This window comes from Meles meles, chromosome 15 (genome assembly GCF_922984935.1).
Source record: "Meles meles chromosome 15, mMelMel3.1 paternal haplotype, whole genome shotgun sequence".
Taxonomy (NCBI): Eukaryota; Metazoa; Chordata; class Mammalia; order Carnivora; family Mustelidae; genus Meles; species Meles meles.
In genome coordinates, this window is record NC_060080.1 from 35,856,244 (window position 1) to 35,878,308 (window position 22,065).

Genomic DNA, 22,065 nt, shown 5'->3' on the forward strand with positions numbered 1-22,065 from the left:
GCAGGAGGGATGGAAAGTCTGAAGAGAGGAGGAAACAAAGAATTTTCAAGCAGGGGCAAGAAAACTGGGAAAACTCCAAACAGATGATTTCTATTCTCTCAGTAATGCAGAGTGAGATCAAGGTATGAGGAAAAGGAGCAGGGGTGGGGTGGAAACTTTGGAAGAGGATGTTCAGTGTTTACAGCCAAGGACGGTGATAGGGTGGGGAGAAGAGAGGCAAAGAAGAAGAGGGCTTGTGGAGATCATGGAAGACCTGGTCTTGGGTGGCTTGATGTGGTGTAAAGTACAGCTGTGGTCAGGCAGTGTGATGATGTAGTTAACACTTGGGGCAGCGGTAGGGAAATGGGATGGTTGGGTTGGCGCAGATTTGGAAATTGGGTTGCAGAAGGACAGAGTGTCACAGTGAGAAGATGGCTGCTGGGAAAGTGTGAATCAAGGGAGCCCAGGAGATGAGGGTGAGTGGGAATAGGATAAAGGGACCCTGGGGTCTGCAGAAAAATTTCCTCCTTCCACTGTTGTTGAATACCCAGTGTATGATTAGGAGCTTCTGATAAATAATCTATATGACTCACTTTCAGATCCCCTTTTCCAAAAAATATGAGGCATCTGTATATAAAATGTTATGGCAAGAATTCCATACCTTCTAAGCTGGATTTTACTCAGATTGCTACCTCAAGTGCAATCCATTAAAGCTGGGCTATCAAAACCCCTGGTGTCATGGTCATGTAGCCTAGTCCAAGGATCAGTCATTGTTTCAAGGATCCCTCGTTCTTTTTGTTGCAGAATGGTTTTAGATACCAAGATTTGGGTGCCGGGTGTTTTTGTTGCTACTAGAGTGTTGTTACTTCTAGTTCTTCTCAGTTGATAGAGCAAGGAAATATACATGGGTGTTTTTTTTTCTTTTTAAAAATATTTCAATTCAATTATTTGGCATATAGTGTACCATTAGTTTCAGATGTAGAGTTCAGTAATTCATCAGTTGCGTGATGGAAATATACATTTTTATACTAACCTGTGTGTAGACAGATATCTCAATATGTATCCATTTATATCTATATTAAGCTAGAACTGAGTTCTTACTGATGTCTCAGCTCCCATCTATTACCACACAGATCATTCTAAACTTTTCCCCTACCTTGTCTGTAACCTCCTGCTCCAATAGTGAGAAACCTTGCTCCAGCCATTTGCCATCTGTTCACTCTGTTGTTCAGTTCCAATATATGTGTGTGGTAGTTTCCGAATTGCTAACTCATGCCCCTGTGGGAAACAGTTTTATCATCCGGAGTACAGTGCTTGTGTTCAGTTTATTTTGCCTTTAGTTTTACAGTCTATACTCAACTCCAAAGTTACTTATTTCAATACCTTTCTCTCTCACCCCATTCAGAGAGGTCATTTTATACACGTGGGATAGATTCTTTGGTCAGTCTGAATTCCATCCTGTAATCCCTTTTACTTTTACACAATTAAACAAATGCATACATTCAGTTTTGTTCTTTGTGCTGTAAATGTCTGTGGGTTTTGACAAATGTATAGTCTCATGTACCTACCATTCCCGTATCATATAGAACAGTTTCACCACCCCCAAATAATACCCCGCGCTTCTCTGATTAGTTCCTTTCCCTTCCCTAACCTGGCAACCACTCATCTGACTACCAGCTATAGTTTTACCTTTTCCAGAATGTCGTGTAAATGTAATCACATAGTGTATAGCCTTTTCAGACGGGCTTCTCTCACTTGGCAATTTGCATGTAAGATTCATCCATGTGTTTGCATGGCTTTTATGGCTGAATACATTCTACTCTATAAATGTACCAATAAGTTTGCTTATCTATTCACAGACTGAAGGACATCTTCATTGCCTCCAATTTTTGGTAGTTATAAATAAAGCTGCCATGGACATTTACATACAGATTTTGGGGGACATAAATTTTCAAATAATTTGGGTAAATACCTAGGAGGGCTATTGCTGAATTACATGGTAAAACTATGTTCAGCTTTGTAAGAAACTGCCAAACTGTCTTCCTAAGTGGCTCTATCAATTTGTATTCCCACCAGCAGGGCATGAGAAAGTTCCTGTTGTTCTGAATTTTTGCCAGTTATTGTCAGTGTTTTGGTTTTAGCCATTCTAATAGGTGTGTAGTTGTATCTAATTGTTTTAATTTGCATTTCCCTGATGACATGAAGTTGAGCATCTTTCCATATGCTTAGTTGCTCTCTGAATAGTTTATCTGGTGAAGTGTCTCTTCAGGTACTTTGCCCATTTTTAAATTGAATTGTTTGTTTTATTATTGAGTTTTAGGGTTCTTTGGATATTTTGGATACCAGTCTATTATCAGATATGTGTTTTGCAAAGATTTTACCCTAACTTATGGTTTTTGTTACCTTAAGAAAGTGTCTTTGTCAGAGGAGAAGTTTCAAATTTTAATAAAGTTCAGTTGATTTATTTTTCTTTTATGGATTGTGTTTTTGCTCATGTGTGTAAAAGTCATCACAAACCCAAGGTCATGTAGATTTTCTCCTGTGCTTTCTTCCAATAATTTCATGGCTTTACATTTTATATTTAGGTTTGTGACCAATTTTAAGTTAATTTTGTTTAATATGTAAGGCCTGTGTCCTGTTTTTTTTTTATTTACTTTGTTTTATTTTTGCATATGGTTGTCTAACAGTTCCAGCCCCATTTATCAAAAAGATGATCCTTTCTCAGTTGAATTGCCTTTATGCCTTTATCAAAATTCAGTTGACTGTATTTCTGTGGGTCTATTTAGGGACTCTCTATTCAGTTTCATTGACCTATGTGTCTACTTCTTCTCCAGTACTATGCTGTCTTAATTATTGTAGTCTTGAAATTGGATAGTATGAGTTCTTCAGTTTTGTTGTTCTTCATTGTTTTTCGGCTCTTATAAATCCTGTGTCTTTTAATATAATTTTTATTTTTTATTTTATTTATTTTTTTTAAAGATTTTGTTTATTTATTTGACAGAGATCACAAGTGGGCAGAGAGAGAGAGGAGGAAGCAGTCTCCCCACTGAGCAGAGAGCCTGATGTAGGGCTTGATCCCAGGACCCTGGAATCATGACCCGAGCCAAAGGCAGAGGCTTTAACGCACTGAGCTACCCAGGCACCCTTAATATAATTTTTAGAATTAATTTGTCAACATCTCTTAACTTGCCAACATCTATAAAATAACTTCTTGGGAACTTGATTGTGATTGTGTTAGTACCTTAAGAATTGACATGTTAACAAGAGCAAGTCTATATGAACATAGAATATCTCTCCATTTGTTTATATCTTCTTTGATGTTCATTTATTAAAATCTTTTTTCTTTTTCTTTTGGGTAATTTATATTGATCTATCTTCAAGTTCACTGACTCTTTCTTTGGGCATTTCCTTTCTGCTATTAAACCTAATGATAAGCCTGTTTTATTTTCAGATATTGTTATTCCATACTAAATTTTTCATTTGTTTCTTATTTTTATTTTCTGCTTCTCTCCTGAGATTTCCTATATTTTCATTAATTAGAGCATATTTTTCTTGACCTCATAGAGTATGGTTATAGAGTTGACCTTGAGCAACATGGATTTCAATGGTAGGGATCTACTTATACACGGATTTTTTCAAAAGTGCAGTACAGTACTGTAAATGTATTTTCTTTTCCTTATGATTTTCGTAGCATTTTCTTTTCTCTAGCTTACTTTATTTTTTAAAAGATTTTCTTTATTTTTTTAACTTATTTTTTTTTAATTTGTTTACTTACAACATAACAATGTTCATTGTTTTGGCATCACACCCAGTGCTCCATGCAGTACGTGCCCTCCCTATTACCCACCACCTGGTTCCTCAACCTCCCACCCCCCCCGCCCCTTCAAAACCCTCTGGTTGTTTTTCAGAGTCCATAGTCTTTCATGGTTCATCTCCCCTTCCAGTTTCCCTAAACTCCCTCTCCTCTCCATCTCCCCATGTCCTCCATGTTATTTGTTATGCTCCACAAATAAGTGAGACCATATGATAATTGACTCTCTCTGCTTGAGTTATTTCGCTCAGCATAATCTCTCCAGTCCCGTCCATGTTGCTACAAAAGTTGGGTATTCATCCTTTCTGATGGAGGCATAATACTCCATTGTGTATATGTACCACATCTTCCTTATCCATTCATCCGTTGAAGGGCATCTTGGTTCTTTCCACAGTTTGGCGACCGTAGCCATTGCTGCAATAAACATTGGGGTACAGGTGGCCCTTCTTTTCACTACATCTGTCTCTTTGGGGTAAATACCCAGCAGTGCAATTGCAGGGTCATAGGGAAGCTCTATTCTTAATTTCTTCAGGAATCTCCACACTGTTCTCCAAAGTGGCTGCACTAACTTGCATTCCCACCAACAGTGTAAGAGGGTTCCCCTTTCTCCACATCCTCTCCAACACACGTTGTTTCCTGTCTTGCTAATTTTGGCCATTCTAACTGGTGTCAGGTGGTATCTCAATGTGGTTTTAATTTGAATCTCCCTGATGGCTAGTGATGATGAACATTTTTTCATGTGTCTGATAGCCATTTGTATGTCTTCGTTGGAGAAGTGTCTGTTCATATCTTCTGCCCATTTTTTGATATGATTATCTGTTTTATGTGTGTTGAGTTTGAGAAGTTCTTTATAGATCCTGGATATCAACCTTTTGTCTGTACTGTCATTTGCAAATATCTTCTCCCATTCCGTGGGTTGCCTTTTTGTTTTGTTGACTGTTTCCTTTGCTGTGCTGAAGCTTTTGATCTCGATGAAGTCCCAAAAGTTCATTTTCACTTTTGTTTCCTTGGCCTTTGGAGACATATCTTGAAAGAAGTTGCTGTGGCTGATATCGAAGAGGTTACTGCCTATGTTCTCCTCTAGGATTCTGATGGATTCCTGTCTCACGTTGAGGTCTTTTATCCATTTCGAGTTTATCTTTGTGTACGGTGTAAGAGAATGGTCGAGTTTCATTCTTCTACATATCGCTGTCCAGTTTTCCCAGCACCATTTATTGAAGAGACTGTCTTTTTTCCATTGTATATTTTTTCCTGTTTTGTCGAAGATTATTTGACCATAGAGTTGAGGGTCCATATCTGGGCTCTCCACTCTGTTCCACTGGTCTATGTGTCTGTTTTTATGCCAGTACCATGCTGTATTGGTGATCACAGCTTTGTAGTAAAGCTTGAAATCGGGTAACGTGATGCCGCCAGTTTTGTTTTTGTTTTTCAACATTTCCTTAGCAATTCGGGGTTTCTTCTGATTCCATACAAATTTTAGGATTATTTGCTCCAGCTCTTTGAAAAATACTGGTGGAATTTTGATCAGAATGGCATTAAAAGTATAGATTGCTCTAGGCAGTATAGACATTTTAACAATGTTTATTCTTCCAATCCAAGAGCATGGAACGGTCTTCCATCTTTTTGTGTCTTCTTCAATTTCTTTCATGAGTGTTCTGTAGTTCCTCGAGTACAGGTCCTCTACCTCTTTGGTTAGGTTTATTCCCAGGTATCTTATGGTTCTTGGTGCTGTAGTAAATGGAATCGATTCTCTAATTTCCCTTTCTATATTTTCATTGTTCGTGTATAAGAAAGCCACTGATTTCTGTACATTGACTTTGTATCCTGCCACGTTACTGAATTGCTTTATGAGTTCTAGTAGTTTGGGGGTGGAGTCTTTGAGGTTTTCCATATAAAGAATCATGTCATCTGCGAAGAGAGAGAGTTTGACTTCTTCGTTGCCAATTTGGATACCTTTTATTTCTCTTTGTTGTCTGATCGCCATTGCTAGGACTTCTAATACTATGTTGAACAAGAGTGGTGAGAGTGGGCATCCTTGTCGTGTTCCTGATCTCAACGGGAAGACTGCAAGCTTTTTCCCATTGAGGATGATATTTGCTGTGGGTCTTTCATAGATAGATTTTATGAAGTTCAGGAATGTTCCCTCTATCCCTATACTTTGAAGTGTTTCATCAGGAATGGATGCTGGATTTTGTCAAATGCTTTTTCTGCATCAATTGAGAGGACCATGTGGTTCTTCTCTCTTCTCTTATTGATTTGTTCTATCACATTGATTGATTTGCGAATGTTGAACCAACCTTGCAACCCAGGGATGAATCCCACCTGGTCATGGTGGATAATATTTTTAATGTGCTGCTGGATCCTGTTTGCTAGGATCTTGTTGAGAATCTTTGCATCCATATTCATCAGTGATATTGGTCTGAAATTCTCCTTTTTGGTAGAGTCTTTGCCTGGTTTGGGGATCAGGGTAATTCTGGCTTCATAAAAAGAGTCTGGAAGTTGTCCTTCTGCTTCAATTTTTTGTAACAGCTTCAGGAGAATTGGGGTTATTTCTTCTTTGAAAGTTTGGTTGAATTCCTCAGGGAATCCGTCAGGTCCTGGGCTCTTGTTTTTTGGGAGGTTTTTGATCACTGCTTCAATCTCGTTACTAGATATCGGTCTATTCAGGTTGTCAGTTTCTTCCTGGTTCAATTTTGGGAGTTTGTAGTTTTCCAGGAATGCATCCATTTCATCTAGGTTGCTTAGCTTATTGGCATATAACTGTTGGTAATAATTTCTGATGATTGTTTCTATTTCCTTGGTGTTAGTTGTGATCTCTCCCTTTTCATTCATAATTTTATTAATTTGGGCTTTCTCTCTTTTCTTTTGGATTAGTGTGGCCAAAGGTTTATCGATCTTATTGATTCTTTATTTATTTGACACACACACAGAGAGAGAGAGAGAGAGCAAGCAGGGGGAGTGGCAGGCAGAGGGAGAGAGAGAGAAGCAGACGCCCTGCTGAGCAGGGAGCATGATGAGGGGGTTGATCCCAGGACTCTGGGATCTTGACCTGAGCTGAAGGCAGACGCTTAACCAACTTGCCCTCTAAATTACTTCATTGTAAGAATATGATATATAATACATATACAAAGTATGCGTTAATTGACTATGTTACTGGTAAAGCTTTCAGTCAACAGTAATCTATTAGCAGCTAAGTCTTTGGGGAGTCAAAATTTATATGTGGATTTTCGACTTTGCAGGGGGTTGGTGCCCCTAATCCTTGCATTACTCAAGAATCAACTATAATATTTTCTTGAAAGCCCTTATCTGATCATTTCAACATCTGTATTATTTTAGGGTAGGCATTTGCTGATAGTCACATTTTCTTCATTCTTCATAAAGCCAGTAAGTTTGGATTATATCCTGGACATTGTGAATAGTATGTCCTGGGGACTCTGAGTTACGTTAGATTCTTCTGAAGAAAATTAGTGGTTTATTTGAGCAGACAATTAACTGGTTAGATTCAAGGCCTAACCTTGAGCTTTGTCTTATCTTCTGTGGGTTTGTCTCAGTTTAGTTCTTAAGCCTTTGCTGCACTGCTTTGGCCACTCTCTTCAATAGTGGTCAGCCTGAGATTCATCCAGAGTTCATGCACAGAATCAGGAGATCCCATTCTTCTGCTCCTGCCTCTCTAGGATTCCTTCTCATCCTTTTGTAATAACAGTTGCCTTTACTTATTTTCTGAGGTTCTCTAACCAGAAAGACAACAGGTTTTCTCTCAGTTTTAGCCACCCATGCTGTACTACTCCTTACCTGTGGCCTGCTTTCGGGGGAATTAAAAAAAAAAAAAAAAAAAACAGGAAAAAAATTTGGGACATTCACCCTGTGCCAGTTGTTACTCTATAATCTGTCTGTTTTTACTCTCCAGAATTCTCAGTAGTTGTTTTTTGTATTTTGCCCAAAGTTTGTAGCTGTGATCTGTGGGAGGGTTGATCTGGAGAGGGTTTCCTCTGCCATATTAGAAGTGAATTTCTGCCTGCTTTTCCCACCTAACTTTATTTCTTGGAGATCTTTCCTAGTGAGCAGATAGACAGCTTCCTCAATGTTTTCAATAGTGCCTAAGAGTCCACTGTAACCAGACCAATCCTGGTGGACATTTGTATTATTTCCAAAGTTTCAAATGTCCTCGTGGCCCTCTACATTGCTCTGAGGTCCTGGGGGAGAAATATCTTGGGCCCTCAGCTAAGCTTTTTCTTGGAATCTTGAGAAACCTCATTTCCTTGGTAGCCGGATGATTTCTGTTTCCTCCTATGGTTGACTGAAGCTTGGGTTATGTTTCTGGGCATATCCAGTGGCAGGAAGATGTGGAGGAGAGGAGAGATAATGAGGAGTGCCAAGTATTCCAGAAGTCTTAGAGATCACTCTGCAGCACTCAGCTGAGAAGAGTTAGAGAAGTCTGATGGAAAAAGACAGTGCCAGCCCTAGCCCATCCCCTCAAAACCAGGTGCTTTATTTAATTTGCCATTTCTGAATTGGTCTTTCATCAACAAATGATAAAAGGCATCTTTGGATAAAAATATAGCACATTAAAGCAAAGCTTTCACTCTGCCCCTTTCTCTTCCAATTCCTCTTATGCAAAGGTCAGGATGAATCTTTCAGAATCATCACAGAGTCTGTCCCTACCTCGTTCAGCATCTCTTGATTGTCTCGAGATCACTTTCCCGCAGTCTAGCACTGAGCTCATGTCCCACCATACTCTGGTCCCAGATATCCCCAAGCATTCAATCACCATGGAACTGTGTGACTTTAGGCAAAGTAGCATACTCCTGGAATCTTCCTCTCCCCATCCAAAGATGGGAGCAGTCATGCTTTCTTCTCAGAGTTATAGATAGGTTAGATTAAGTGATGTTTCTGCAGCGCTTGGCCCCATATTGACTTGTGGAAAGTGCTCAGTGAATGCCACCCAGAGGTATGGTAGTATTGCCCAAATGTCAAATTCCATACTGCTAAACTATTGTTGATGCTGAGGTCCCTATGTGATGCCCTTCCCTGTTCTCCATAGCCATCTGAATCCTGCCAAACCCTTGAGACCCAGCTCGTCCCAGCTCCTTTGTGAAGGTTTCTTGATCAAGCTCTCACACAGCAAGATCACCATTGTGTGGACTCCTGGAGTCTGTCACTTCACGCAGTGGGTAGAGTAGCTATTTTCTTGGCTTACGTTGTACTTTCTGAGCTCAGGGGCAATGCCGTGTATCTCTTTATGCCCTCCTTCAGTGTCTTGTACACAATAGGCTTTTTATAAACATTGATGATGGGTTTGAAACCCTGTATTTCACATGCATTAAATGGGCAGTTCCACACATAGAGAAACAGAATACAACCTTGTCATTGGTGGCCATTGAACCAAAACAATGCAGTGGTCATGGTGGTGTTACAAACATGTCAGATTAAAGTTTCAAGACATCCAAACAGTCTTCTGAGTTTTGGGGATGTTGTTTTGTTCCTTTCCCTCTTGACTTTTTTAAGATAGCAATTAGGATCTTTGGTGAACAGTTCATCCTGTAATCTTTTCTTAGGTTCTTGGAAAAATAATCCAGTTGGGCGCCTTATACAGACATGTCTCCCTCACCATGGTGAGGATGCAGAATATTCTTGGCTGCTGTGTGGCTGTAGCAGAACAGGAAGGTCACAGGGTTGGCTGTTCTGTTGACTGTCCAAGTTGGGGGGGAACATACAGACTTGATGTGAGTTAGAAACACAGACAACTGCATAAATACATTAAAGAAAGGAAACAAAACAAATATAAAACCCATACTTCCAGCTCATGCTTACTGAGCTCCGGCTGTGCATCTGATACTGGACAAGGCACAGGATGGAAGATAAATACCCACTCTCCAGGAGCTTGCAGGATGGTGGGGAGAGCTGAGTACAGACAGTAGCATTTGCATATGGCATGCAGAAGGAGCCAGATGAGGACCTGATAAAAGCCAGAGTGGGGCATAGAAGCCATATAGGCGTCATGATAACTGAAGGAGCGTTTAGGATGAATGGGAGTTTTCCAAGGTGAAAGAGGAGAGAAGAACTTTGAGGGAGATGGGATGGGATACGAAAAAAATTGAAACAGTACATTGTGTTTGGGAGTCTGGGGCGATTTGATATCCTGGGTAGGAATGAAAGAGATGGAATGGTTGAAAAAGGGGCAAAGAGGCAGGTGAAGTAACCTTAGGGTCTTGGCTTTAGCGCACGGCCACTGGGAGTCCCACCCGGGTCTTCCACAAGATTCAATGATGTGATCAGCTCTGATTTTTCATCCAAAGAAAGGCAACCCCCTGTGAAGCGAAGTGACATTCTCAAGGAGGTGGCAGTGGGGCTAATGGGAAGGGGCAGGGCTTAGAGCAACTTATCTGGAGAGGGGTTTTTTTTTTTGTTTTTTTTTGTTTTTTTTGTTTTTTAATCTAGAGATATTGACTGGGGCAAAGGAGTGGTTGGGTGGGTGAACTGAGGATGAGAGGGAGTCACATGTTTTACTTTTTTATGTGGTTATAACCTCAATGTTGAAATGCTTATTGCTTATGTTCTGACTTTTTTCTATTACATCCTGAGCTTGTATTCCTTGTTGCTAAATGTTTTTCTTAATTGTAAGTTTTAGTGTCAGCAAAATATTGAGTTAAATTGTTGTATTGACTTAATTATTCTTGTAGTTGTTGATAATATTTACGCTATTTCAATTTTTGTTTTACCTTTGTATATGGAACGTTAGTGTTCATCCTTGGATTTTCTCTGTTACCGTATTTCATTAGGGAAAATCTGAAGGTATTAAGTGTCATGACTTCTTTTTTTTTTTTATTTGACAGAGAGAGATCACAAGTAGGCAGAGAGAGAGAGAGAGAGGGCAGCAGGCTCTCTGCTGAGCAGAGAGCCCAATGCAGGACTCGATCCCAGGACCCTGAAATCATGACCTGAGCCGAAGGCAGCGGCTTAACCCACTGAGCCACCCAGGCGCCCTGTGTCATGACTTCTTGATACATTTTGTGAAGTTGTTTTCCAAATGGGCTCTGCCAACAAGTGTGAATGTGCTCCTTCCATGCTGGCCTTTGTTATTACCGACTGTTTTTTTCTAGATCTAATTCCTGTAACTATCAATAATGACTAGCAAATACTGAATGCTCATTTTGTGCTAACACTGTAGAGTGCATTATCTGATACAGTCTTGTCAACAAGGCTGGGAGTGAGTAACCATTGATACTCTCAGGTTAGAACAAGGAAACTGAGGCACAGAGAAATTGAGTCATTTGCCCAAGGTCATATGGTTCAGAAATGCCCGGAGCTGTGCTTGGAATACATATAGGGTCTTTGGGGGAGACCATACCATGGGTAATCACCAGCTTGTACTATCTCACTGTTTAAATTTCTATTTGGGGGGTTTCTGATGAGGTTGGATATTTTTCTATATGTTTAGTGTTTGTTACATTATTTAGTGACTTTCCCTTTAATGTCCATCAGAGTTTTTTACTTACTAAGCTCTTCACACTCCACCTCCATCCCAATTTGGAGTGCTAGTGCATTACAGTAGCACCCACTTCAAGTGGTGGATTTGTGTTTTGGGGTCTTTGTTGGGTCAAGGTGGCAGTTAACACTGGTCTCACACTTCACTGATAGCTATGGGATGTGCTGGTCTCTCCCTAGCCATGTCACTTGGACCTGGTTACTCCTTGGGAAGTTTTTTCCTTCTTTTCAGAGGAAGAGAAGACGCCCTGGAGAATTGTCCTGGAAATACTGAGAATGTTTCTTCCGTCTCCTGGTGAGGCAATGATGGGTCATAGCACTGACTATAAACTACTGAAGGTGTTCTTGCTCTGTGTCTTCTGCTCCGTTTCTTCTCTATGACCAAATGATCACACTTCAGCAGGGCTCTCTTTGTCTGGCTGTGTCCTCCTGTGAACCTGGTTTGAGGCAGGGGAAGAAGAAGAAAGATGTCTTTATCCCACTCTGCTTGGTGTATGTGTGTGTTCAGGAACATTAGTCATTGCTTCTCACACGTCCATCATTTTAAACAAATTCACTGTTCTGACATCAAAGTCTGAAGTTACCATTTTTAGATTATACTGACCTAAAAATTGAAACCATGGAATCCTTGTGAGAATTTGTTTGGGGTGGGGTAACAGGCTTATTTCTAAGACATTATAGCCTTGTTCTTTTATCTACTTCCTTCCTTCCTTTCTCTCTCTCTCTCTTGATCTCTCTCGCTCTCGCTCTCTTTCTTTCAGAGATGGGGAGGGTAGGGAAGGGGCAGAGAGAGAATCTCAAGCAGACTCCGTGTCCAGTGTGGACCCAGATGCAGGGCTCAATCTCACAACCCTGAGTTCATGACCTGAGCCAAAATCAAGAATTGGATGCTTAACAAAATGAGCCACCAGGCACCCCTCTTTTACCTCCTTTCCTGTGTCTTTGTTTTGAATTTTTGTCCTTTTTATCCAGTGTGAATATATTTCTCTGCCAAGGCATTCATAGGCTGACAAAGACAGCATCTTAAGATTAAAATTGCATGCGGGTATGCAGAAAAGTACGTGATTTATAGTATTTTGCAATGTGATTTTTTCCCCATGTTTTTTCATTATTAGATAATTTTTGAGACTCACCATTCACTACCAGCTTATGTTAAAACATTCAAATTACAGCTTTGCACAGTGGCAGTATCGTAGCCAATGAGGTTTATCCGAGGCGCGATTATTGCTAATTGAAAACATTCAAATTACACACTAAACAAGGGTATAAAAGAGTGAAGGTCCTTTTCTACCCCATCCTTTCCCACCCAATAATTTGGTAGTCTTCCAGACTTCTTTCCCTATAATTATATAAATAATCACCTAATATCAAATATCACCTCAACACGTATTCTACACATCTACATTGTGTCTGCAGCAGATTTGTTTTTGTTTTGTCTTTCTGCTTAAAAATATGTTGTATTCCTTTTTGTAGTGAATCTACAATATTCTTTTTAACAGCTGTACTCATGTTTTATGGAAAGCCTCATCTTTACCTATATTCTGTGTACTTGGACAGAGGACTTATTTTTTTTCCGCTTTATTTTGTGTATTTTTTTTTTTAAACAAGACAGAGGAGAAGGTACTGTGTAGTTAAAGGAAGAGGAGTATTTTTAAAGGAGTATTTGGCAAAATTCAACACCCATTCATGATAAAAACTCTCAGAAAAATAAGACTAGAAAGGAACATCTTCAACATGATAAAAATCATCTAAAAAAGAAACTGTCACTACCATTATACTTAATGTCCAAAACTAAATGCTTTCCCCATAAACTTGGGAACAAGGCGAGGATGTCTGCTTTCACTACAAAGGGAGGAAAAGGTGTATAGATAAGAATGGAAGAAGTAAAAGTGACTCTATTTGCAGATGACATGATGGTCAACATAGAAAGACCCGGGAGCCTATTAAAAACACACACACACACACACACAATGCCTGGAACTAATAAATGAATTTAACAGTGTTGCAGGATACAAGATAAACATACAAAAATTGATCACGTTTCTATATATTAACAATAAATATGTGAACATTGAAAAAAATACCATTGATAATTGCTTTTAAAAAAAGAAATGCTTAGGAGTAAATCTAACAAAATATATATAGAAACTGTATGGCATTTGTCTTACAGATATGAAAACTTACATTCATGCAAATGTCTATAGCAGCTTTATTTATAATAGTCCCCAAATACAAATAACCCATATGTCCTTCAATAGATTCATAAACTGTGGTATATCCATACTGTGGAATAACACTCAACAATAAAAAGCAATGAGCTATTATTGGTGCATGTATCCACCTGGATGAATCTTCACAGAATTATGCTGAATGAAAATATCTAATCCCAAAGAGTTATGTATGTATGATGCCATTCTTGAAATGACAAATTACAGGAATGAAGAACAGATTGACGATTGCCAGGGGCTAAACAGTGAGGGATAGTGGGAGTGAAGTGGGCGCATTTATAAGGGCAAGATAAGAGATCATTATGGGGACAGAAATGTTCTGTAACTGGACTGTATTGATGACAATATGCATATTGTGATATTGTAGTGTAGTTGTGTGAGGTGTTACCATTGGAGAAAACTGGGGATACATGGGACCTCTCTATACTATTTTTTTATGTAATTTCTAATACCTGCATGGGACTCTACAATTATACTAAAAAGTTTAATTTTAAAAACTATATTGTTTCTTCAATAATGGATCTACCACACTGTTTTTAATAGCTGCTGACATATTTCATGGAATGCCTTATTTTAGCCTATATCCTGTAAGCCCAGGCAGAGGGATTTTTGTTTGTCTGTTTATGTGTTTTGTGTAAATTTTTTTTTTTTTTTTTTTTTTTGCCAAGATTAGAGGAGGAAGTAGGTAAAAACTAGAAGGAGGAAAGTGAGGGTGAGAGTGGGTCTGTAAGTTGTGGAGGGGTCTCTAAGCTGTTGTGACAGGCTGTGGACAGCCTTTCATTTTCTTGTATTTAACAACCCGAAATCCACCTTAGAAGTGTCCTCAGAGGCGCCTGGGTGGCTCAGTGGGTTAAAGCCTCTGCCTTCAGCTCAGGTCATGATCTCAGGGTCCTGAGATCGAGTCCCACATCAGGCTCTGTGCTCAGCAGGAAGCCTGCATCCCTTCCTCTCTCTGCCTGCCTCTCTGCCTACTTGTGGTCTGTCTGTCAAATAAATAAATAAAATCTTGAAAAAAAAAAAAAGAAGTGTCCTCAAATATTTTTGTTATTGTCTGCATTTCAGGGTGTCACCTATTTTTTCCTTTTTGTACATTTCCTTTTCTTCTCTTCAGCCTCCTCCTCCTTTCCTGGCTGACTCTTTGACTTAGTAATCAAGTTTTCACTTAAGTAATATTTGCCACTGAAAGTTCCTGAGGTTTCTGGGTTATGTGTTCTGTGATGTAGGCTGCACTCGGAATCCAAGTTCACTGTCACGCTGATTTCTTTTACATTGAAATTAGGCTTTCTAGGACAAGAGGGTGTAGTTTATGATATTATCGAATACCCAACTGTTCCTATGAAGAGAAGCAAAGAAACCAAAATCCACAATTTTTTGGTTTGAAACCTAAAACCTAAAAAATGCATTTGTGAACAAACTGTAAGCATCGGAGGAACTACCTGCGGTGAATTCAGTAGTTCAGGAAGCTGGTTGTTTGGCAGCCCTGTTTGTCCAGCTCTGGGTACGAGGCACACAAAGAGGAGGGAGGCCCTGCTGTACACTCGCGGTGCTGTGACATAGACCATGGCCACTTGATGACAACAACAAAGACAACAGCCAGCCTCCTGAAGCCCTTACCATTGCCAGGCCCTGAGAGCCTTCTTCCCTGTGTCTGCTGGGAACTACAGTTACTGTCACCTCTGCAGAGGACAGCACTGAGGCAGAGAGCAGGGGACTCCTCCACCCGCCAGAGCCCTACAGCTCACGGGGCTCAGTCCCTGGAAAATGCTGAGCAGAACGGGTCCACGGTGCTCTAACTGTGGGGCAGCAACTCACGATTGACAAATGTTTTCATTTGGGGTGAACTGGGGGCGGATGCAAGTCCTTGTGAAAACCCGTCTACTTGTTTTTTAAGCAAGAAGTTTAGTCCAAAAAGCTAGTGTCTGGCTCAGGTTCTTGGGGACAGCAGTGAGGAACAGCAACATCATTGGTCTTACCTTTTTAGTCATTTGGAGTCTTAAAAACAACCGGTTTTCTTAGGTTGGTTAAACAACCACTGCCTACATTTCAATGTTCGTTCGATGTTAATTTCCATTGATTTAGCAACTTATTTTTTACAACAGGTTTTGAAAGTTTCAGATCTGAATGGTTAGGTTTCTGACAAATCTGAGAAGATCCTACACATTATTCATATCCCTTGCTTTTCCTAAACGTTAGTGTGTCTTCTGGATTTTTTGAGTTTTTTTTTTTTTAATTTTAAGGCACCCATGAAGGATAACCTCACAAAATAAACTCAGTAATGAAAAATAGATTGCTGCATTTCTTCCTCCTGCCTTTCTTGCCATTCTCTCTCCCTCTTCTGAGAGGAATGGCAAAGGAAGGGGAGGGCCGCAGCCTGTTGAGGCTCATTCTTGGCCACCAGGAAGCTGGCCGTGTCTTTGCAGGTCAACAGCAAATAGTGGGTCTCAGCAGGGTGCACACACCTCTCCGTGATGAGTGGGTGATCACCCAGGAGTACAGGAGGCCTCTTTCCCAAAATACAGTCTCAGGCCAGCCCATGAGCCTGCCTGAACTCTCAGTGATGGCAATCCCTGAAGTTGAGTGCAGGACACTGAAAGGACATGCAGAGAATGTAAAGTGAAAATAGCTTTACTATGTGCTGGAACATCATCACCATCATAGCAGGTAATAAGAGTCATCTATGCCAAGCATATTGCTATGTTCTTTCCATACATTATCTCATTCAGTGCTTCTAACCCCTACCCCTGGAGGAATGGCTAAACCACCCCAGAGTTTCTTTCTTTTTTTTTTTTTTAAGATTTTATTTATTTATTTGACAGAGGTCACAAGTCGGCAGAGAGAGAGGAGGAAGCAGGCTCCCTCCTGAACACAGAGCCCAATGCGGGCCTCAATTCCAGGACCCTGAGATCATGACCTGATCCGAAGGCAGAGGCTTTAACACTAAGCCATCCAGGCACCCCACCCCAGAGTTTCTGATTCAGTAGAATTAGGGCTGAAGAATCTGCATTTTTCACAAGTCTTTGGGGGATGAGAATCCCTGCTGGTCCTCATCTCTGCGGTCTAAGTGAATCTGTCTAAAACAATGCCATTTTACCTCGAGGAAAAGTCAGGGAACTTGACCAAAAGCTCATTGTCACTGACCATAAGCATCTGCTCAGTGCAGTTAATTTTTCAGAGGAGGTAGCAAGTGCCTAAAAAAGCCCTAGACAGATGATGAGGTTAAGGACTAGTGAGTTGTGGCCTGTGTCCCACAAGCATGGGAGGCCAGAAATATCTAGGGTGATGCCTATGGAAAGAGCAGTCCTGGAGGGTGCTTGTGTAAGAGGCAAGGGGTTTCTGGTTATTACCGGGAGAGAACAGTAGAGAGAAAGATAGCCAGGGAAGGGGTTAAGGAACCATTTGGTGGATTACTTTTTCCCTGTGCTGGCTTCCTGGTGTCAGCACATCGTGGCCCTGTTTGTGTGAGATTCTGTCCACACTCATGCTTCTTCTCCCCTTCAGGCTCCTTTTCTGTATTTCCCATAAAAGGGGAAGGAATAGTTGAAAACTGCAGGAGGGATATAAGCAACAAGATTTTCTTTTTGAGTTTATTTTGTGATGGACCCTTTGGACCCATGAAACTTGAAGTAAACTAAAGAAAAAGCTTCACATAATTATAGGAAAAGGAAAGAAGACTCATGAATAACATGAAAGCTCTTTCGAGATTTGTCACGAGCTAATTAATTCAGATTTGTAGATCTAAGAATGCAAGGAAAGGCTTGGCAGTGTGGAAGGGTGAAAAGTGAGGTTGCAGACTGATGCCCCGCCGGCCAAATCCCACTGATATGTTTTGTTTGGCTTGCATTATTTGAAAAATACTCAAATCCATTTAAAACATGGGAGTTTTTGTAATAAAGGCCTTGGTTTCCAGATTTTCTTGAGGAATAGGGAGTGCTAGCATCGGGTTGTAGGTGTTTGGTAGCTGACCCTGTGAAAGGGCATGGCTCTTGGTCGTAGCCCCTGCTAGCACATCACCCCAGTCTAGAAGGTTCTGGACCCAGACATGGAGCATCACCACTCACCAGTGGGGCCACTTTGGGGCTAGCATTTAATGGGCTCTTCCTCTCACCAGCCCCCAGCTGCCCTGTGAGTGTGACAGCACGTCATAAACACACAGCACAGTGGACCTGTAAGGAGGGGGTTCCCAACAACGCAGGCACCCCTGGTTAAGTGGGCATTAGAAAGAGATGCTTAGTGACAGCCTGTGGACAGGGAAGAGAGCCCATGTAAGGGAAGTGTCCTAAGACAGTGTCACCCATTTCTTTCCTTAAAAACTTTTTTTTAAAAGGTGTTTTAAAAATGTGTTTTCTGAAATTATTATGATTATTTTACAAGGTCCGTGAAGTCTTCGTGGTGCTTTATAGGGCATATCCGGCTACAGCTGGTGCACTTTGGGGGGTTTTATGGCAAATTATTCTCGGATTACTCTTTAATGCAGCAAGGTCTGCCTGTTGTCTGAGCTCCCTGGGTCATATAGAAAACTCTCAGACTTGATACAAAACAGCTGCCTCAGTCAGCTGTTCCAAAAAAGGAGCATTTTTAGGCTGAAGCAGCAGGAAAAAAGGTTTTTGTAGCTGGTGGAGGTTTTGAAAAATGTTCAATTATTCTTTCCTTGCCATTAAAATGTGATTTAATTTTGTTATTAACAAATTGTGTAAATCTAAAAAAAAAAAAGACTCTGAATGGGAGTTTGTGGAGTGCATTCTGGCAAGACTTACAGTATGTCCTGGGGGGTTGTTCTCCAGGGAGGGCAGCAGCACAAAACTCCAGCTGACCTCCATGTCCCCGGGCCTCAGCCCTGGCTGGGCTGGGGTCAGGGGGCCAACCCTTCAGCCTCCCTCCTCCCGCTCCTCTGGGTTCCTGCTGAGACCAGCAACAAAAGGGTCAATTGTCTGAGGCCTCCCTTTGTCTTGGGGGGCTGGGGGGGGGGGGCCTCTCTGAATGCTGAAGCTACTCTGTGCACGTGGGTCGGTATGTGTGCACATCTGTATGAGTGTGTGTGCGCGTATGTGCTGGGTGCCTGCGTATGTCTGCATCTGAGTACTGTGTGAGAGTGTGCATGGACTGAGCACATATGAACACATGCTTGTTGGGACGCGTGCACACGCAAGTGGTGTACATGTGCATGCACGTGTGAGTGTGGATATGCATGTGTGCAAATGCATGTGTGCACACATGGGTGAGTTGGGTCTCAGGGCACACAACGTGTGTGCATCTGTGTGCCCACGCACTTGTAAAGTGGTTATAAATTGTGCACAGGCGCATGGTTGCATGCATGTCTGTGCCGACACAGGCAGGAGCGAGACTGGTTGAAAGCATTTCCGGGTTGCTGGTGCTTCTTAACGCGGCGAGTGCTCAGAGGGGCCTGACTAGTTAGGTTCCTAATGCCAGAGCAGAAGGTTATCTCTGGCCCATCTCTCAGCAGATTACACAGTGGCCTTTGTCTTCTATCTGCTATGGTACAGAAACCTCAGAGATTTTCTACCGCCCCTGCCTTCTCTGGGGTCAGATAATATGCAGGAGGAGGAAGAAGAGACATAGTCTCCTTACGCATGTTCCAACCTGGGATTTCAGGGCAAGGCCCATGAGGGCTCTTCTCCACCGTTCAGGCGTCTTGTCAGGGCTGCCAGACTGGATCCGGGGCGTTCTGTGTGGAGTTTAAGTCCAGTTTCCAGAATGACATTGCGGTGCCCTGTTCCCATCCACCACGTGAGTCAGGTCCCACGTAGCTCCCACGTAACTGGGTTCGAATCATCTAGTCATTACCCGGCCTGTTCATGCAGAGGCCCCTGGAATGCTGCGTGGTGTCTGTGTGATTCCCTGGTTTGCGCTTTCTTCCTTCACAGAGATGTCCTTTTTAAAATGACAATAAAGCATACTTGATTCAGAAGCCAGGAAAAACAAATGCGAGGGCTTCATTGAAATTCATCTCTGTGAAGGACTCATCACCCAGCCTCTTCCAACCAGCGCAGCTACCACTGAAAGACTTCCTCTGCTTTTTTCTTACTCTTGGCCCTCCCACGCCCATTTTTCTCTCCCGACTCCAGCAAAGGCGTATCTTTCAGCTGCGGAAAAGCCACCAATTAAGAAGTACTCTAAAGCTTATCAAAATATTCAGTTGGTAAAATTATCTTATAATTAGCCTCAGTGAAAGCCAGAACTTTTTAACTCCAGGTAATGTAAAGTTACATGGCATGTGAAATCGTAAATTGCTCATCCTGACCTTTTGGCTACAGTTTGTTTTTATTTCCTTCCCTAAGTAATTTCCTCCTTGTTCTTTAAATTCTTGATTGTCCCTGAGGCATCTTCCCTTTCCGTTTGCTTAAATCTCAAAAAAATGTACCCCTGGTTCAGCCGACAGATAATTGAGTACACTCAGGTGAATGTGGTATGAAATCACCTTGATGTCATGGATTTCGTGGCTTCACTTCTAGAGAATCTTTTGGTAAAATTCAAGTCTGTCCCCCCGGAGTCCTGTCGGTTCTACATATGGGGTGTGCATGGTGGTAATACTCAGCCGAATTATTCTGAAACTGAGCTGTTCATGTAATAGCTGGGGGATTCCGCAGTGTGTCAAGCTGGACTGAAGTGTTAGACTTTCTTTCTTTCTTTTTTTAAGATTTTATTTATTTATTTGACAGACAGAGATCACAAGTAGGCAGAGAGGCAGGCAGAGAGAGGAGGAAGCAGGCTCCCCACTGAGCAGAGAGCCCAACTCGGGGCTCAATCCCAGGACCCTGAGATCATGACCTGAGCTGAAGGCAGAGGCTTCCCCCACTGAACCACCCAGGCACCCTGGACTTTCTTTATTTAAAAAAAAAATAATTAAAATATAGTTGACATATAATATATTCATCCCAATGATTTTACTTCTCTTAACTCTCCCTCCCCTTGCTTCTTCATCACCCCCTCCACCCTTCCACTGCCCAGGGACCCTTGTGTCATCCAGGGTCCAGGACAACCCCATGGAAGTGAACAACCCCACCCCCACCCCCACTGCCATTGGGGCCAACATCAGGGGAACTGCTAGTGACGTGAAGGTTTAACTTAGGTAGATTTTGAATGAAATGATGCTTGGATTTTTAACTGCTATGGGTTCCTTAAACTATCAGGGCCTTAGATCAGCCACAAGTGGGTTGATGAGAGTTATATAGGCATGGTTGAAGCTGATCATCATTTTTACATGACGAAATGCTTTCTCAGTTCCAAGAACTAACTTAAAAATTAAATTTTGGAAAACGAAAGGCTTCCTGGGTGGCTCAGTGTGTTAAGCATCCAACTCTTGATTTCAGCTTAGGTCATGATCTTGGGGTTGTGGGATTGAGCCCTGCTTTGGACTCTGTGCTCAGCAGGGAGTCTGCTTGGGATTCTCTCTCTCCCTCTCCCTCTGTTCTTCTCCCCCACTCCCCCTCTGGCTTGTGCTCACTCTCTGTCTCTGTCTCTCTCTCTCTTTTTTTAAATTAAATTTAATTTTTTTTCAGTGTTCCAAGATTCATTGTTTATGCATTACACCCAGTGCCCTTTCTCTCTCTTAAAAGAAGTAAATAAATAAAATCTTTTAAAAATTTTTTGGAAAATGAAAACATTTTCATAAATGAGGTATTGCCCAAATATAGTTGTAGTAGTGGTAGTTATTATTCATAGAATTTTTCCTTTCTATAGGCAGTATGCACACATGCGTGTGCACCACACAGGTATAAACACAAAAACAGAAAAATTGCTTAATCCTTACATGAGAAAATCTTTTACCATTATATAGTTGTAAACACTGAAGCTCTGAGAATTTATATAACTGATGCCCATATGGTTAGCAGTTGAATTCTTGTGGCCTGGCTCTTCCAGAATCGGCTACGATCTTGCACGAACTAGCTGAGGTCTGTGTCATATGATTTGATCCCAGCTTATGCTTGAGAGGTTTCCATGACACCCCCACAGAGTAAAAAGGAAATCAAGGTGTCACCATGGTCTCCACTTGTCACTGTGTCCAGCGATGATATACACTTTCTCTTGATGTCACACATGCACTGAAGGCTCAATCTCTTTGCTGTCCTCAGAAGTGCAATTTGTTGGCCTTGAGCTCATGGAATCAGTGTGAAGGCTGTGCAGATCCCCCTGACAAGACTCTGGCCCAGATGGTCAGTCTCCCCCCACCCCATGGCCTGGGCTCCACTCAGCACTCCTGGGGCAGGGGGTGAGGGAAAGAACTCCTCCCCGGACCCGGGTATGGCAAACCTCAGAATCAGCCACACACTGAATCCCATCCTTTCATGGCTTTGTCTCAGAGCTGAAAGAGCCCTGTTTTGCTCATACAAACAGGGAGTAGAATGGTGGTTGCCAGGGCCTGGGGGTGAGGGAAATGGGGAGGTGTTGGTCAGAGGGTATAAACTTTGAGTTGTAAGATGAATACACTCTGGAGATTTAATGCCCAGCACGGTGGCTATAGTTAACAATACTGTATTGTATACTTGAAATTTGCAAAGAGAGTACATCTTAAGTGGTTTCACCAAAAAAGAAAAAAAAAGGTGA

The 22,065-nt window shown here is 41.6% G+C and overlaps 1 protein-coding gene and 1 non-coding gene across 6 annotated transcripts in view; both read left to right on the forward strand.

The window, feature by feature from the left end:
• ACOXL (acyl-CoA oxidase like) overlaps positions 1–22,065 on the forward strand; it is a 356,730-nt gene that overhangs the window by 93,065 nt on the left and 241,600 nt on the right. The window lies entirely within an intron of this gene.
• On the forward strand, positions 12,446–12,593 carry LOC123926299. The gene has a single exon (XR_006815214.1). It is a non-coding gene; the product is annotated as a U4 spliceosomal RNA (small nuclear RNA).